Raw genomic sequence first — 16724 nt, 5'->3', positions numbered from 1 at the left:
CCATGTTAACATTTTTGGCTTTAAGAGAGTGAAGGTCCACTGACGCCTGCAACTTGTCTCAGTGCACTGCCCGGCCCCAGCAGGATTCACTCGTTACAGTTTCTCTTCCTTCTAAGTCAACGACCATCTAAAACACTTTTCTGATCCTTCTCCAGAAATCGATAGGCTCTTTTTTCTGGGTTACTGTTCCCAGACGGTAACGGGCCAAAATCAGTACAAAAATCAGCGTGCGATCAGTCGTCACACCACTACCGACAATCAAAGTCAAGCGAAGTATTGTTCTATTGGCGCAAGCGCCAGGTTCCAAAACCAATTGCTCGCGATTGAGGTAAAGCTCGTAGTGGCCGTTGATTTACTAAGAGCCTTGCTGACGATAGAACATGAGCTGAATTAGGGTGGGTAAAACACTTACCTAATTAAACTTTTTATATTTTTTTAATGGCTTGTTTGCTCTCGGCGTTATCAAAATAATTTACTGAACCATAACATGACCGATAACTAACTGGACATAATTTAAAGGAAAGTTTTATTTAACGAGATTGTTGTGTTTCAAGTGAAAGTCACAAATAACTTGTATCACTTTTCTCCTGTAACTTAAGCAAGGAATATAAAATAAGCTGGAACTAGAGAAAAAGGCCCCACCATAGCCCATTCTCAGAATGGAGGAAATCTAATTAAGTACTATAAGAGTTTAAAGGAATACTTAATTTCTTAGTACTATTTATGTAATTAAAACTGTTTAATGTACATCCGTTACTGTAAGTAACCTTTTTTGGTGAATATAAGGCATTATTGTACAGAATTCCATGCAGGGTGCGTCTGGACCCTTTCTGTTTTATTTCAATTGTCATCCAGTTTGTAATTTTTTATTTATAAGAGTGTGTTAGAGTCTGAACATAGTGTTCTTTGATTTAGATAATAAGAACTTTTATTTTTCTGTTTGAACATTTGTAGGTAATTCTGTTGGGTTCTATTCTTAAATTGCCGCTTCAGAACAATATGTGGATCCTCAGAAGCATTGCTAGGTTTCCATGTATGAAGAAATTCAATTAAAAGTAAGTGCTCCTTTCAGTATAAATTTACAAAATTTGCGTTTAAATTTTCCGAAAAATTTGAACTCTATTATTAGTGATTTAATACAAATTTGTATTAGATCGTTACTTTTATCGTATATTAAGAACTTCTGAACTTAGGGTAAAATGGAAATTCGTAACTTAGAATATTGAAAATTTAAGTGAAAGGATTTTTTCGCACCTGCTCATTTTCAAAGTACTGGATCTTCTTTCACATGTACCAGAGCTCCAAACATTTTATTTTCAGTTCAGATGTTAAAATTATTTTCTGAAACTAAAATTTGAGATGGACCGTCCACGGCTAGCTGCGAATATTTCACACATTTCCTGTTTTCCGCTTCCAAAAGGGTCTCCGTGTGCTTTGGTTTGATGGATTAAAATTTCAAATAATTATTTGTTCTTGGTCAAATATCCAATAATTTCTCCAGTTCACGAATTTATTCTACATGGCCACACTTTTCCATGACTTCAAGGATTAAACAGAGGTAACAGAGGACAGTTTTCAAGCAAACACTCTTTGGTACGCCTGTTTACTTAAGTTTGGGCCTTTGTGTGGAAAGATCTCTCACGATCGTTGGGTGTGATCTGATTCTCAGACCTAAGCGGAATTGAAGACCTGGTGGTTTTTTTTGGAATATCGTCCTAGTAGCTTCCACACCGATTCAGATCGAGTCAGTTTGCATTGCTCCATTTCTTCTATTTATCTCTACAGAACATGACTCGAGAATACACTTCATTGAGGATTCTGTCAGTAATAGCAGCGGATTTCTTTTCTCCATCTAACAGAGTGCAAGGAAATAGCTTCAAATATTACATTTCCGGCCAGTTCACATTTTATATTTTGTAATTAAACTGTTAAAATACTACATAAAGTATATAGATTTAGTAACAATGTGTGTTAATATTTAAGGGGGTTCCATAAATAATAATATATTACAGTTTATGTATCAAGATCCTAATAGTATCAAATAACTAAATAATTATATACAAAAATGTAATGGCGAAATATAAATTAAACTCTAATTTATGACGTGAATTTACAAATATCTAATTCGATTTGAGAATGCAACTAGCTCTACTTGGCGTCCTGTTTCTACTGCTTGATATTTTTATGAATTTATATAAACTAATGAATATAAATTGGGTGTTAGGTAAGAGGCGGCTTAATATTTAATAAAAAATGGATTTTATTCCCATATAAACAAAGCAAATCTAAAATTTGGGAGGCATTCTCCTAAAATAAAGGAATTAGAAAGTGAATTTGAAATAAAAATAAAATTTAAATTTTTGCGGAATCGTATAGTATGAAAATATGTAGACTTAATTTATTGTATATAACAATGAGTGTAAATTGTAAGATCTTTATAAGTTCCCAAATCGTTGCTCTTATTTTGCCCAAATTTTGGCACATACACGATAAGAATGTACACTAACACCATTTCTCACCAAAAAGTCATGATGAGGCAAAAATAGAAGCTTTATTGTTAAAGGGGTTAAGTTATACTAATTACGCAATGCAGGTGTGTAATGGGTGTTGTTAACACTTATCTAGTAAACGTTCTAATGGACACATGAACCATCTAATTTTGCATTTTGGGGTTTTAATGTTGGGTAAGGGAGTGTTATCACTGGGTAACTTCTCAATTTGTGAGTTTGTAGTGGTCAGTTATTGTCATTGTTACTAATAGTGCATCTAGCGCTGGTGTAACTTAACAAATAAATAAAATAAAAAAAATGTTGGGTGGTGTCAGTCATAATTTTGTTCGGCCAATCAGACTGAAATCTCTGGTATTATGGATTTCCTACATCTTTCTTTACCTGGTAATATGCTTGCATAGAGTTTAGGGCACATTTTGGGAGAGGGTAATATTAAAACATGGTATTCCACTTGATATATTATCACTTTTGACTCTAGAATGGAGGTGACACGCCGGGAACCGAAATTCCATGATTAAATATCAGAAAATAAACCTAATGATTGATTGGATCAAAAATGTATCTAATACTAAATCAGTTATCGCTCTTGATTTTAAACTAATCTAAATTAATCTACTACATAAATGTTATGAGAGAAACTAATGTTGAATTTTTATTATAGTCAATCAGTAGTTTAACAGTTGGATGTTATTTTTCTAAAAAATTAATGTTATCAACGGATTTCGTATTTGTTTTACCAACTTCTATGTAGGCCGACCCAATTAGCTTTGAAACTTACTTGGTTGACAGTTGACAGTACTGTACACAGTAACTACACTCAGGTTAACGTGCTAAACCGTCTCGCTTCCTCTAAAAATGTGCCAAAAACTCATCGATATGGTGAAACAGTATTTTACAAAAAAATTACCAGTCATTATTAAATTGTATTGTCTAATGCGTAGTAATTAAAAAAATAGAATGGAGAAAAGAAGTTAAAGAAAGGAAACCGGACAATAAATTAAAATCAAAGAGAGGAGACAAAAAAAAAACAAACACTGATTGGGGTGACTGCCTTGCAAGGCCGACTGTAACTTGGTGACGTAATAACAGTGTGGCTACCGTGATCCCATTTTTCTTCAGCGTTCAGGCTTTGTTGTCGTCGTTTCGCCTTTCCAAATTATCTTCTAACCTTCACATCATTTTCGAACTACTCTCTTTAACGCTGCAAAACTGCCGTTCAGTCTTTCTGATATTTTGCTTGCTTACAGTTTAGATTTTTTTTTAAGAGATTGAAATCGTATTGTATTGATTACCTTCCAGCGTTTAGGTCTGCCACCTTAATAAGCAAGACTTCCTACCACCTTCAAAAAAAACAGATGAAGTACTATTAAACAAATTATGAGATCAAGGCGTGTCAACAGCTGAGCATCTTTGTCCCGTAGCCTTTTTTAATGTACTGCTGGCCTCCGGACAGTGCTCTCTCCTTATAGTATTCTTTCCATCACTCAACAGAGTGAGCTGTAAGAAGCTCTTTGGAAGGGAAAGTCTTAGTGGTGCTTGCTCAAAGCTGGGTTCTCTGCTTTGAAACCAAATTCGCAAATTTCTTTTCATTTAGTTTTGTTGTTTACAAATTCATTATGTGTTACAACTTATGAAAGAAAGTGTTGCAAATTTTCTATTTCGAGTTTTCACTCAATTCATGTTTTTCATCAGGAAGAGTGAATGATTCTGAAGCGTGGATTCGTAAGAGGAAGATTGCCAGTTCGAAATCTGTGTAAATCTACTTTTTATTTGTCAAATGAAAATGTTGATAATAAAGTTTATGCTTCCGCCTCCGGTTCATGTTAGTTGGTTGATGTTGAGACCTGTCTGGGGGAGGGTGGAAAGCCGATTACTTCCATGAACACATTTATTGAGATGCCCTTGTGAAAAAAGGTGCTTTCAGAGATTGTTCTGTGTGCACGGGTGAACACAACTTCAAAAAAAGAGAAATCGCAAAAATATTGGTTGCAACAGAGCCTAACCAAGAAAATCCCTCACCCAAAACTATCATTTTAAGGTTTTGCTTTTCGCTTTTTAGGGATTATTTTCAAGAACAACTCCAACAATTCGCTTTAAATAATGTTACAATTATTCATTTATTATGTTAAGGTAAAGCTACTTGATATCATTGATATGTACATATTTCAAAAAAACGGGAATACAGAAACGTCCTATGGGAATGGTTAGTTTCTGCTTTGCTCTAATGTGGCATTTTACTTTAAAGTTCCTTTATATGATAATTGTTAGTCAGTTAATTAAGTTTTAGGTTCTTGATATTCTTATTATCTACCTGTTGAACATAAATTACGATTTTACCATTAAATCAGTAGAAATAGATTTAAAGAGTTATATATATATATACATATACATAATAAGCATTGAATCATTTCTTTTTGTATGGCTTGGAAGTTATCAAAAAACTACCGTTCTGCCAGAAAATATTTCACAGTTATCGTGAAAATTCAATAAGTTTCTAAAATTGCGCGTTCGAAATTGTTTTTCTAATGTTTTTCCCCCACAAAAAACTAATCGAAGCTAAGTACGCAAAATATTTATTAAGGGGATTTGGTGTAGGAAAGAGTGGGAGATTTCTAGTTTCAGTTTTCTAGCTACTTTTTATTTGTTGGGAAATGAGCTTCCATTACTAATCCAAGTAGCACAATTTAGAAGTTAATTTGGGCACGTTAAGCCACGTCTTAAGAAATAGCAAATACTTGGCCACACTTACGATGGATTTGTAACTGTTCCGCTGGATGCTATGTCAGAGAAAGCAGTGTGAGTGATCAGTCTGGAAACGCTAGATTTCTCCATGTTCAGGAAATATACACAGTATACTTCTTTGTTGGAATAGTTTCGAACATCTTTAAGAACGCAAAAGTTTTTCTTAAAAAAAGAAAACCATTTCAGTAAAACATTCAATTCATACATTAAACTTGTCCGTTCTTTGTTGAATTAAAATGTAAGTTGATAATATTATTCAGATTCTATCAGTAACAATATGCCATCTGTATAAAGGCTGAAAAACAAACCAATTAGAGTTCAGGGTTATTGTTAACTCTTCATTGCCATGGTTGCAAAAAATCATCGTTTTGCCCTCTCTTACATCACACAACCTAATTCCAATGTCATGGAGTTCCCATGAAATCTGCCGAGGTTGTATGCTCCAGTATTTGGCTTGATATATACCGATAGTTAACCGGCTTCTCAACAATATAATTTAATTTCAATAAATTGTAACTGTAGAAATCTAATTACAACGGAATTCCTTATTTATTTTTTTATTTCCTGTTACATCCTACAGTGTAGGCGCTTCCTGTAGGGGATAAAGTTGTTTATAATAAATATTATTCGATGGCTTGACATTTTTGAAATTTTAACATGAGAAAATAAAATGAAGCGCGATTGTTTCTTTCAATTGTTATTTATAAATTAATCAAGACACAGTTTAATAACAATTAAAAATTCTTTACGACAAAATACTTTAATTAATAATATATTGACTAATTAAAACAACATTATGTCAACCAAGAATATATGGTGAACAGTAAAATTCCATTAACATTTCTTTGGAAGAATTATAATTAGTGGTGCCAGTTATGTTATTACGAAACATTAATAAATGTATAAATAACTTGTCTTTAAGGAATTGTAATTTATTCAAAAAACAAAATATCTATTTTTATAATTAAGATAAATTTGTCACATTTTTTTTAAATTTAATTTTTTTTTTGTCATTTATTGTTTATTTATAAAGTTAGGTAAGTTTTACTAAAATAAGAAAAATAATTATTTTTTACTTACTTTTACTCCTCGCGTGAGGAAATATTGCAATTGTGTTCCTCTTTGGCGTACCACCGGAAATTAAGTTACAGACGGTGGGAAATACATATCGGCTGCCTCGATTTTTCTTTAGAGGTGGAAGAGTTAATGTGCTGGCTTCAAGACCATATAATACGACTGGGAATGCTGTAATCTCCTAAAATTTCAGTAATCTGTTCTTACTTGGGTTCTTTCACAGTGTCCTTGAAATAATGCTGAGTACTAAATGAAATCCTCACAGATGGCGAGGATCACAAAACTAAGATGAGATCTTGTTCTTGTATGTTTATTTAATGTGTTTATACAAAGGAGAATGGAAAAGAATGTAAGCTACCTGTCTTCGACCAAGGCATCACTTTCTGAAAAAGTAGCCAATAATAACTACTATAAGTAAATTTAAGACGCAGTAGTGTTTCCTAGTAGCAGGCTTCACTTTACATATTCGGACAGAGATGAGGTGAGTTTGAGGAAGCGAATACTTTTGGTGCCCTAACCACCATACAGTATATACAGCATCATTATCGAGCAATCCAAAAGTACCATTTACAGAAGTTTAAACTAATTTCTCTGAAATTATTCTTGCTAAACCTTTTTAATTTCTCTCGCATATAAACGATGTCATCTACATGAAAAATGGAAATGAAAGTGGTCCATTACCTCTGTGGTCATAATTTTGTATAGGTTTTTGTTCTTTGAATCGGACAGAATCTTTTTAACACCATTATTTCTTCGTTCTAATTCAATAGCCTGAGGATTTCAATAGGATGTGGTTGGATTTGAAAATATGGGACTGCTAAACAGATCTATATGGCATTAGTGTTCCTTTTATCCAAGAAAAACAGTCGCTTACCACGTATATTACACGCTGAAAACTCCGTTTCAAAAAGTAGCTAGTGAAAGCTGTAAAAATAAGATTTTTATTCAATGATATTTGATGATGATTAACAATGTAATTCACTGCACCCAAAAATAATTAGACGTCGTCCAAAAAGTTTAATACATTGAAATTCATAGATTGACGAACTAAAAGTAAGCCATTCATCAAATTATGAAACTGTAATTTAAATTATCTTTTGATGAAATTGAACTTAACACATGTACATTTAATTTTTAAATTTAAAAAGGAAAAGTCCAGGCGTACATGCTGTCATGTAAATTATTAAAAATAAGTTTTATTTTTATTTTTATAAAAGAAAATTGCCTAATCTTTTTAATAAGGTTAGTTCTTACTTCTTGTAGTTTTACTTTTCTAGAGTGTTTAGATAATGAAATATCTCACTAACTGAGTAGATAGTTTTATGAAATCAACATTCCAAAATACAAAGTTTCTGTTAAAAAAAGAAATATATATCAAATTTCGTCATAAATATTCATATGTATATGCTAAGATTATTTAATTTTGTTTTTAGAGAAATCCTAGTCCAGTGAACTAAATTAAATTTTTTAGCCTGAACTTTGTGGTTATGTATATGAGTCTGTTTCGTCAGTAAAACACTTTTTGTAAATTATCCATCTGGTAGGTAGATAGAAATAGGATTCTGTATTTTGGGCACAAAAAAAAAGCTTATTTTTCTATTCTCTAATTATTTTCTGAATTATATTTGGTGTCCTGGTTACGAAGCTTAGTTTTGTAAGTGGGTAATTTCCAGTTCGAATCCCGCGAAGAGCAACTTTTAATTGTTAGAAAAATTACAACTTCATTGAAAAACAATACTCATATGTTGTTAAGACAAACTGTTGTTTAAGCTGATTGAAAAATGGGTCCAAACACTTGGTTGTTGAATTCATAATATTTGATTTTAATGATATAAAAATAGTAAGCCTCTTTACTTCATAGCCACTGGCACAATAAGCCTCTTGTGGCTTCGGTGCCTTGGGGCGTAGGTCTCTTCCCGTTTCAAATTCTACAATTCTACGTTCTACTTCGCAGGCTTGAATAACTTGAAGCCTCTGGGATAGGAAGAGAAGGAAATGGCAACCTTGTTTGTTGTTGTTTACAGTTTTACAAGATCTTTTGCTTGCTGGGACTAGAGATGATTATGTTCCAAAAACGTCTAGTTAAATTCAAATATGAAGGAAAATTAAAGCAACTAATTTATCACCTTCCTTTAAAAATTGAGCTGGAAATCGGTAATTCCGCACAATTGATGAGGTAGATGACTAACTACTATAAATGTACACATTTTAGGAAAGTTTACTGCATAACTTTGTGTGGTAGATTTCATTTTGGAGACAAAAAAACGATTCGCAGGTGTATTTGATCCAAAAGCGCTCATAATTTTTCTTTTGCCAGATTTCTCAAATTCGAAAATTTTTCTTTTGTGACAGAAGTGTTATAAATAAAATATATTTTGATTCTGATATTCATTATTATTGTATACATTGTAAGTAAATCAACTCCATTTGGTGATAATAAACAAATTTTGTAAAAGTAAGATGAATATCGCAGGCCATATAATTTTTCAAGGTATGCCACATGCGGTGCGCGGGTTGGCCACCCCTGATTTAATTGATAATATTTAATTAATAATTGATAATAATAGTGAACACTCTAAATTATTGAATCTGCAGTAACCAGATCTCTTAATCACATTGCGCTGACATGTTAAAATAGCGTTGTAATTTTTTTTTATTAATTGTCATTGGATTTATGTATAAAAATTCAAGTCCTGAGCAATCTCGGAACAGTTCTCCCCACTACGAAAGGGGCTCTGCTTTCCAGCTCAATCCCGGAGATCTTTCTGCACCCATCTTTCTTCCTTAGAAATGTTTTATAAATGTGGAAGTATAAAGATATAACAAAACAGAAAAGGTACAACAATATTTGTAACTCCAGAACTTTTTCGCAATAGTTTTGCCCTCTGCCAGTTGTATCCTCTACCTTAGTTTGTACATCGTCAAAAACTTCACTAACAATTAAATCTCACTATAGATTTACGCGTCAAGTACGGAAATAGCCGCTTAGGGTTTTTTTTTTTTTTTAGATCCAAACTGACATTAAAAGCAATCCAAGCTTAAATCTTGTTTTGTGGGGTTCAAGTAAGCTTTCAAACCTCTAACGAATCCAGTTTCTTAATTCGAAAATTCCGCCTCAAATGTTAATTCTTCATAATTTTCCCTAACGTCAATACATAGTGTATATTCTTGGATGTAAGATGGTAAAAATGAACCAAATTAGTCGCTTCTTTCCCCATCATTTTTGACCATTTAGATGCTGCCGTACCATCGAATTTATCTCTGTCTTGCTTTCATAAAGGAGTTGTTTTACAGCATTCATTCTTTGTGGATGATTTTGATACTTGGTTAAGGATCAGTACAGAACTGAAATTATACTTGTGAAATTTTTCACTGACAGATCTTTGATTCCTGATTGGTTCTCTTACTGGTCTCAACTTTACTATCCATCACGTCCCTTATATTCCTTGATTGTAACCACTTACTCATCATTCATCCTTAGATAAGAGGTGAACCCTTTCTTCCTTGAAAGTCTCTTAGCTAGAAATCTCTCATCTCGAATCTCCCAGTCGATGCCACAAGTGTCAGCGGCCTCGTGATCTTCTCACAACTGGCAATGAGTGTCTGGTAGTTCCTCTCTCTTTTAGCGAATGTAATTGAATAGTATATTAGAAAATTGGCCCGATTCCAAGTTGTGACGTTAGATCTTCTATGAGTTAAATATTAATTAAAAAAAATAAACAAACAAAATGAAAATGTTTATTTTTTTCGCATAATATTACCAAGAAATGCGATTGCTTTATAAACCTGAAATTCTTCCACTTTCCACGGCAATTATTACCAATTAGGTTTAACGGTTTTAACTCGAAGGATAATTTACCTTACCTAATAAATATTGATAACCAATAAATTAAAAATTTTATATTAAAAACCAAAAAAAAAAAAACAAGATCGTCGGAATAAATAAATACATAATTGAAAGCGAGTTAATTAATATAATGACAGTAGACAGAGAGCTTGATTATAAGAGAGTGTGAACTGTAATATGGCTTGCTTACATACATTATACCCAGTGTAACACCTCATGGTAGTAATAATATGTCTCTACTTTATTACCTGATGTAACCCAAACACATTAATTTTAGCATGTAATCTGTAGATACCGCTGCTAAGTAATGGAACATCTAACAATCAGATCGGAATTACCCTATCACTCCGCCCATCCCTATCTTTTAATCATTTCTGGGGTTTATTGATTAATAGCTGCCATTTTGGTAATATATGTTAACTATTATACGTGATAGTTGTGCACTTCTGTAAATATTATATTTTAAAGAATTACCTACTTATTTTAATTTCAACAGAAATATTGTAAGATAATTTGTTTCAAAATTTGCGAGGGCGAAATTAATGAGAAAAATTAAAGTGACGAGGTCTATTGTTAAAGAAATAAGCCTGATTCTGTAATTCCTTTTATTCAAAATTAAATTACTAATAATTTGCTTATTCTAGATCCTCTCAACCTCAACACTTCCCACGGAACCTTTCAAGAAGTCTGAGGATGACCATCTGATTGGCTGACGTCGCCTAGCCAGAGGAGCATGTCAAGTAATCCCCAATGCCTTAACGTTCTATTATGGCTATCATCAGTAGCGGACGTAAGATTCAGCACTTGAAGGAACGGCCGGAAGCTGATAAAAAACTTAAGCATGAGCAAATTTATTGTATTTCTGTAGTGAGTAATTCAATTATTTCAGCTAATATAGTTGAGTTTTCTTAAATACTGGCATATTGATTGCATTCATATGGTTCTACTAATTTCATTTCAAATAATTTTGAAACTATTATTAAAGTTTTGTTTTAAACTCGCCTGTCATTGACTGAAACCTTTGCAGCTTAAAACTTAGGTCGGCTTGACCTTCCAAATGAGAAATTTGACACTCCCAAGTAAATAAAAGTGCACACCAGTTCTATGATGTCCCCTTTGTTTTGAATCCATTTTGAACCAATCAGGGCAGGCAGCGAAGGTCATTAATTTGTTTTTATCCCCCACTAGAGATCCTGGATCTTAATCCATTACAAAGGATCTGTAGCTCGTGGATAGCACGAGCTAATCTGGTCATCACTTTCGGGCTATCTACAGATTTGTATTGATCCTAGCGCTTTCCACTGAATCATTGCTGTTTTCGAAGTTTCAAGCATTTAATTCTAGTGTTTTATTTAATTTTTAATTTAGGGTGCATCAACATCTGACTTCATTGTCGCCCAGTTTTTTCAGTGCACTGCCTGCCTCCGAACTGTTTACTCTGGTTACAGACAATACTATCCATTTCTGTAAAAAGCTGCGATTCAAACCCAGGATCTCAACGTGGGTACCCTTTACGCTAACCACCTAGCTAACGCTCTTTCCTATGTGTGTCTATTTAATTCCTTATTTATTCTTTTGTTCCTTCTCATCTCGCTCTTCTTCAGCTACGTACTACTATGTAGCCAAATATTAGCCTAAATAAGTTGGTGCAATCGTATTTTAGACTGTGGAACTTTCTTGTTTCTCACGTTCGATAATATAATTAAACAAAATAAAAATAATCCAAAATGGAGAAAAAAATCTATTGCGCTGAACTCCAAAAATAATCAAAAGTTGAACATATAACAATATTAATAGCAAGCTCAATGGTGGTTTTTATTGCGTAGAACGTATTCGTTGAATATTTACGATGTGATTTAAGCAACAACTGTCAACGCCCTTTTACTTTTATGTAGAGTTTATGAATAATTTTCTACTAATTTATTGTTGTAAATTGTTCTTGATGGTTAGGCAGTTTGTGGGAAAGTGTATCAAATAATAATTTAGCGTTTACAGTATTGAAAGTGTTGAAAGTATGAGAAAAAAAGAGATAATGATAATTGGCAGCAACACCTATTTGAACGCTTCAAACACAGATTGTTATCGGATCTAGCTTGCGTACAGATGGTGTTATTTATGTGGACTCGCTATCTTAACATCAACTAGAACGAAAATTCTCTTGCCTAGAATCAGTTTTATGTGTAACAGTGACTACATACAGTACCAGCCGGTCAATTATTACTGAATGATTATTTAGTTTGTTTTTAGGCTGAAACCTAATTGCAGGAAAAAAAAAAAAAAAAAAAATCTTTTAAAGAGCAAGAATCTAAAAAACTTATAAACTTAGCATTGATCCTGATTTAACCCTAGAAGAGATCTGTAAGTTACTCTTGCTGCAAATTAGTTACGAAATGAGAAACTGAAAATATCCTTTATTAGAATTACTAGCTACTCACTCGTACGAGAAAACTCAGCATTTATTGACTTATGGAATAAAAGGTATTTCGGACAAATTAACAAAAAAGTTGTTCACTTATTTGCAAAAGCAGAAACCCAGAAGTCCCTAGTTACTCTAAGTTACCATTAATACTTTAAAGAAAAGGTTATCCAATCTCCTACCATCTATTTATACTCTGAATAGCACTAGCTAGTCAATAGTTAGCTAACAGTACTAATATTTACCGGAGGAGCATGAAGGGCTTGTTTTTGCTCCGTTTAACGAATTTTGTCCTGCTTTTGATCCTTTTGTTCATCTTAAATTTTAGACTGAATTTTTCCATCTAAGTGGCAAATTGAAAATGATTAACACTATTAAATGTAACTAGTTTGACTGTGTCGTCTTTAGTAATGAAATTCGAGAGGTTACAGGAGACAGAAGGTGGGGATGTTTCTATAGGGATATTAACTTAGTTTAGATATAACGATCTAGTTAATAGCTTTCTTAAATCTGATGGGAATCTGCAAATAACTGGCTCAGCTAGAGTAAGGTTTGGCCATCATAGGAGCTTCTTACAGCTCACTGTCCGGTGATGGACAGTGTTGTCTGTAACGAGAGAACACTGTCCGGAGGCCGGCAGTGCACTGGAAAAAGCTCCGGGCGCTAATGACCTCAGCTGTTGATGCGCCAAAAAAAAAAAAAAAAAAAAAATAGTAAAGGATTTGCAACTTGATGATCGCAATTATTTACACATCTTTCTACTTGCTCTAATCCTCTTGTACAGTCTCTCACCTGCTCTGACAATCCACCGTGCCGTTTGAATCGCCAGTGCCTCGGGTCTTCCTTGAGGTCTGAAAATTATCATCCTTACCCTATAAGTAGTTTCTCTCCTCCTGTTCTTCAAGCACCATATTTATCTTCACTACTTTCAGATTTTGGCATCATTTTACAATTTTTTTGTTGCTCTTTCTAGAGGTGTAAAGCGCTAGGTCCTATGTTTACTACTAATGATTATCATTAAATTCAAATTTATAACGAGCGTTACAATGGCACAAGAAAACAAACAAACAAACAAATGAAATATACAAAAAATGAGGTGATAGATAGCAGCGACTGTTTGATATTGTGAAGAAATAATATTTAAAAAAATATATAAAAGAAGGAATAACAATATGATAAATCTGGTCTGGTGACTAGTACAACAATTTGAGTTGTAGAAATGAGTCACTATAGTTAAGTAGGACTGTAGAGTCACAACCCTGAAGGCTCCCACGCTTCAACGTCACTTAATTCTTACTGTTTTTGGAATCTCGACCTCCGCTAGGAACGCCCTATTGCTTATCTCACATTATCCACCACTGGTAACGTTGGTATGATAAGATCAGTAACAAAGGGTTTCTGGAGAAAGACAAAGTTTAAAATAATTATATGGTGAAAATTGATTGGATTCTGTTTAGATTAGTTAGTATCAATAGTAAAATTATTCAGAAAGAAAAATTATTTTCTGCAGAAAAGAAATAGAACTAGAAAAAAAGAGAAGAAATTCTACTATTCCTCCAGATTTGATCTAAATCGGACTGGGTAGCCCAAGGAGGAAGTAAAGTACCGTAACTTGAATACATGGACACGATTTTTATGAACCTTATTTCATACCCAACACACTTAGTCATATTTTCTTTTGGATTTTCTTTTGCCCTGGCACAGTGAACCCCCAACATGGTCACTAAATTTAGTTCTACTCCTGACTGACATTGTAACAGATATCAGCTTAATTTACTGCTTCTTCCACTAACTGCTTCTAAATTCATCACTTCACATAAAGAATAATAAATAATGTAGCTCCGCTGCTAATACCGTTTCCCAAGAGGAATTGCGTAACCTCTGCACTAATTTTTAGAACTTTTACAGAAAATGGTTTTGTATCCGTAATTTCTGAAAAGAATAGATACTAAATTGAGCTTCAACTATGATACACACAGTGCCTTGTACAGCAGTTCACTTAAACCAATATGAACCTACGGCATCGAACTATGAGGTTCTTCCTGAAGGGTATAATCCTTCCTTCTATGCATCCATTCATTATGCCCTCAATATTCCTTTCCTGTCCCACATAACCTTAGTCCGCTAAAAGCAAAAAAGAAAAAATCCACAACACTTTACCGAACACCCGAATCCTTTAGTCTGTCGCCTGCCTTCACGAATAATTCCTGCCGATTCTCCTAGTTGTCTTAGGGTACGTTTACAACGGAGCTGTGAGTATAGATGATAGCAGAGATGATAACTGATAGAGTAAAATATAATCGCTGATTAGTGTGCACAATGGAGCTGTGATACATGCAACATGTCCGAGAAGTGAAGAAGAGTTTTTATGTTCAGCAGCAACAAAAAGGTATATTTTAAAGAAAAAACGCTTTAGAAAATATCATGTACATACCATAAATAAAAAACGCGAAGTACTTTGGGTGAATTTCACTACGTATTTATATAAGGAACTTAGAAATTATCCGGATCGTTTTTTTGAATTTGTGAGGATGGGTCCACCCACATTCGACTATATTTTAGAAAAAATAAGGTCAAAATTAAGAAAACTTTGGAAAAATTGTCATGGAAATCCTATAACCATAGAAGAAAAACTAGTGATTACTCTTAGGTAAGTAATGATTTTATTGAAAAAAAAAAAAAAACCAAACAAATAAATACACATGAAAATAAATGTAAGCACGATTTAAAAAACAAAATATTGTTTAAAAGTAAATAATAAAATAATAACCAAAAATAATGAGTAAAGACAGCACTAAATAATTTTTCGACGTCCATTTTGAAGCTCCGATACTGGAGTTCAGCTAGCAGAAAAATGAAAAATTCAATTCTATCATCTATGCTCGTTTATAGCAGCGCGTATGAGTCACTAGTCGAAGCTTCGTTGTGCACGCTCACATAAGAATGTACACTAGGTTATTCTATAAGCGCTGATGCATCACTGCTATCATCTCCGCTATCATCTATGCTCACAGCTCCGTTGTGAACGTACCCTTAAACGACAATGGCCTCGTGATCTGCTCTTAGATAGCTAAAACTATCAAAATTTCTTATGCGGAGTGCTACCACTGGGCAGCCTCATTAATTATTTATTATACAGAACAACTGTTTTACTTATGGCAAAATTAAACAAAAAATAGTTAAATAAAAATGATTATTTTAATAAATTAATCAATAAAAAACTCAATATTGGCGTATTGATCATAGTTATCGTTTAATAAAATATATTCATTCAATTTTTATTTATTTCTTTTCATTTTAATATAAGTGCCATAATAAATAATGTAGCGCTATATACAGCATTACTAGTTGCTATTTATTAATAATAAAATCTTGATATTACATACATCTATATTTTCTATACAATACAGATCGTTCTCCCTCTGCCGCCATTTAAATAAATACTTTTTTATATATAAGCAAAGGTCCAATTTTTACAATACGCTATTGTTATGTCCTTGCTACTTTTCTTACATTCATTTCTTTTATGTTAACTTCTGATATATAATATATAGTTAAAGTTGTATTTAAATATTATCCTTTTTTTCAGATCTGATGTATTCGATAAAGATAAAGGAGGGAGAGAGAGTAAGAAAAAGAATGAAAGAGAGATATATAACTGTCTAAACTCGCTCCCATGAAGTTGTATATTTTATTCCAGTTAAGTTATTTTTACATAAAATTTAAATTGTTCTAGAAATGTAGTTTTCTTCTTTTTTATACATTTTATTTTTAAAAACTAGGTCAAGAAACATTAGCTTTTTTTATTTTATTATTTTATTTCAAAATATCTGCGAAAAGTATCACATAAATTAAAGGTTGTAAAAACTGACTTTAAATTGTAATAAAATAAAAGTATCTGTTAAGTAGTCAATTTTTTTTAAAAATATATCTTTCTGATTTAATGTGCGTAGAGCAACTTGAAAGGAACTACATTTAAATTGTATATTTTGGATTTAAAAAAAAAAAAATTAGAATATTGGGAGAAGAATGAGACGATTGGTGCAAAGGGAAATTGGCAGATTTCCAATTGATTGATGCCTGCCAATAATAATTTGTTCAATAAAGGAATTCACCGCTGTACGGTTATGAATCA

General features: G+C 32.9%; 1 long non-coding RNA gene across 2 annotated transcripts; it reads left to right on the top strand.

Moving 5' to 3' along the window:
• Positions 1-852: 852 nt before the first annotated feature.
• LOC141451307 (uncharacterized) lies at positions 853-16475 on the top strand. Of its 2 annotated transcripts, none has more exons than XR_012456675.1 (3): positions 853-1055; positions 10818-11040; positions 16179-16475. It is a non-coding gene; the product is annotated as an uncharacterized lncRNA (long non-coding RNA). The 2 variants fall into 2 exon arrangements; XR_012456676.1 differs by lacking the exon at positions 853-1055 and adding an exon at positions 7046-7379.
• Positions 16476-16724: the final 249 nt, after the last annotated feature.

This window comes from Rhodnius prolixus, unplaced genomic scaffold, assembly GCF_049639745.1.
Source record: "Rhodnius prolixus isolate KJV_2025 unplaced genomic scaffold, Rpr scaffold_1, whole genome shotgun sequence".
In the NCBI taxonomy this organism is placed as follows: domain Eukaryota; kingdom Metazoa; phylum Arthropoda; class Insecta; order Hemiptera; family Reduviidae; genus Rhodnius; species Rhodnius prolixus.
The sequence above is the reverse complement of the archived record's forward strand: the minus strand, read 5'-3'. Positions and strand labels throughout refer to the sequence as shown.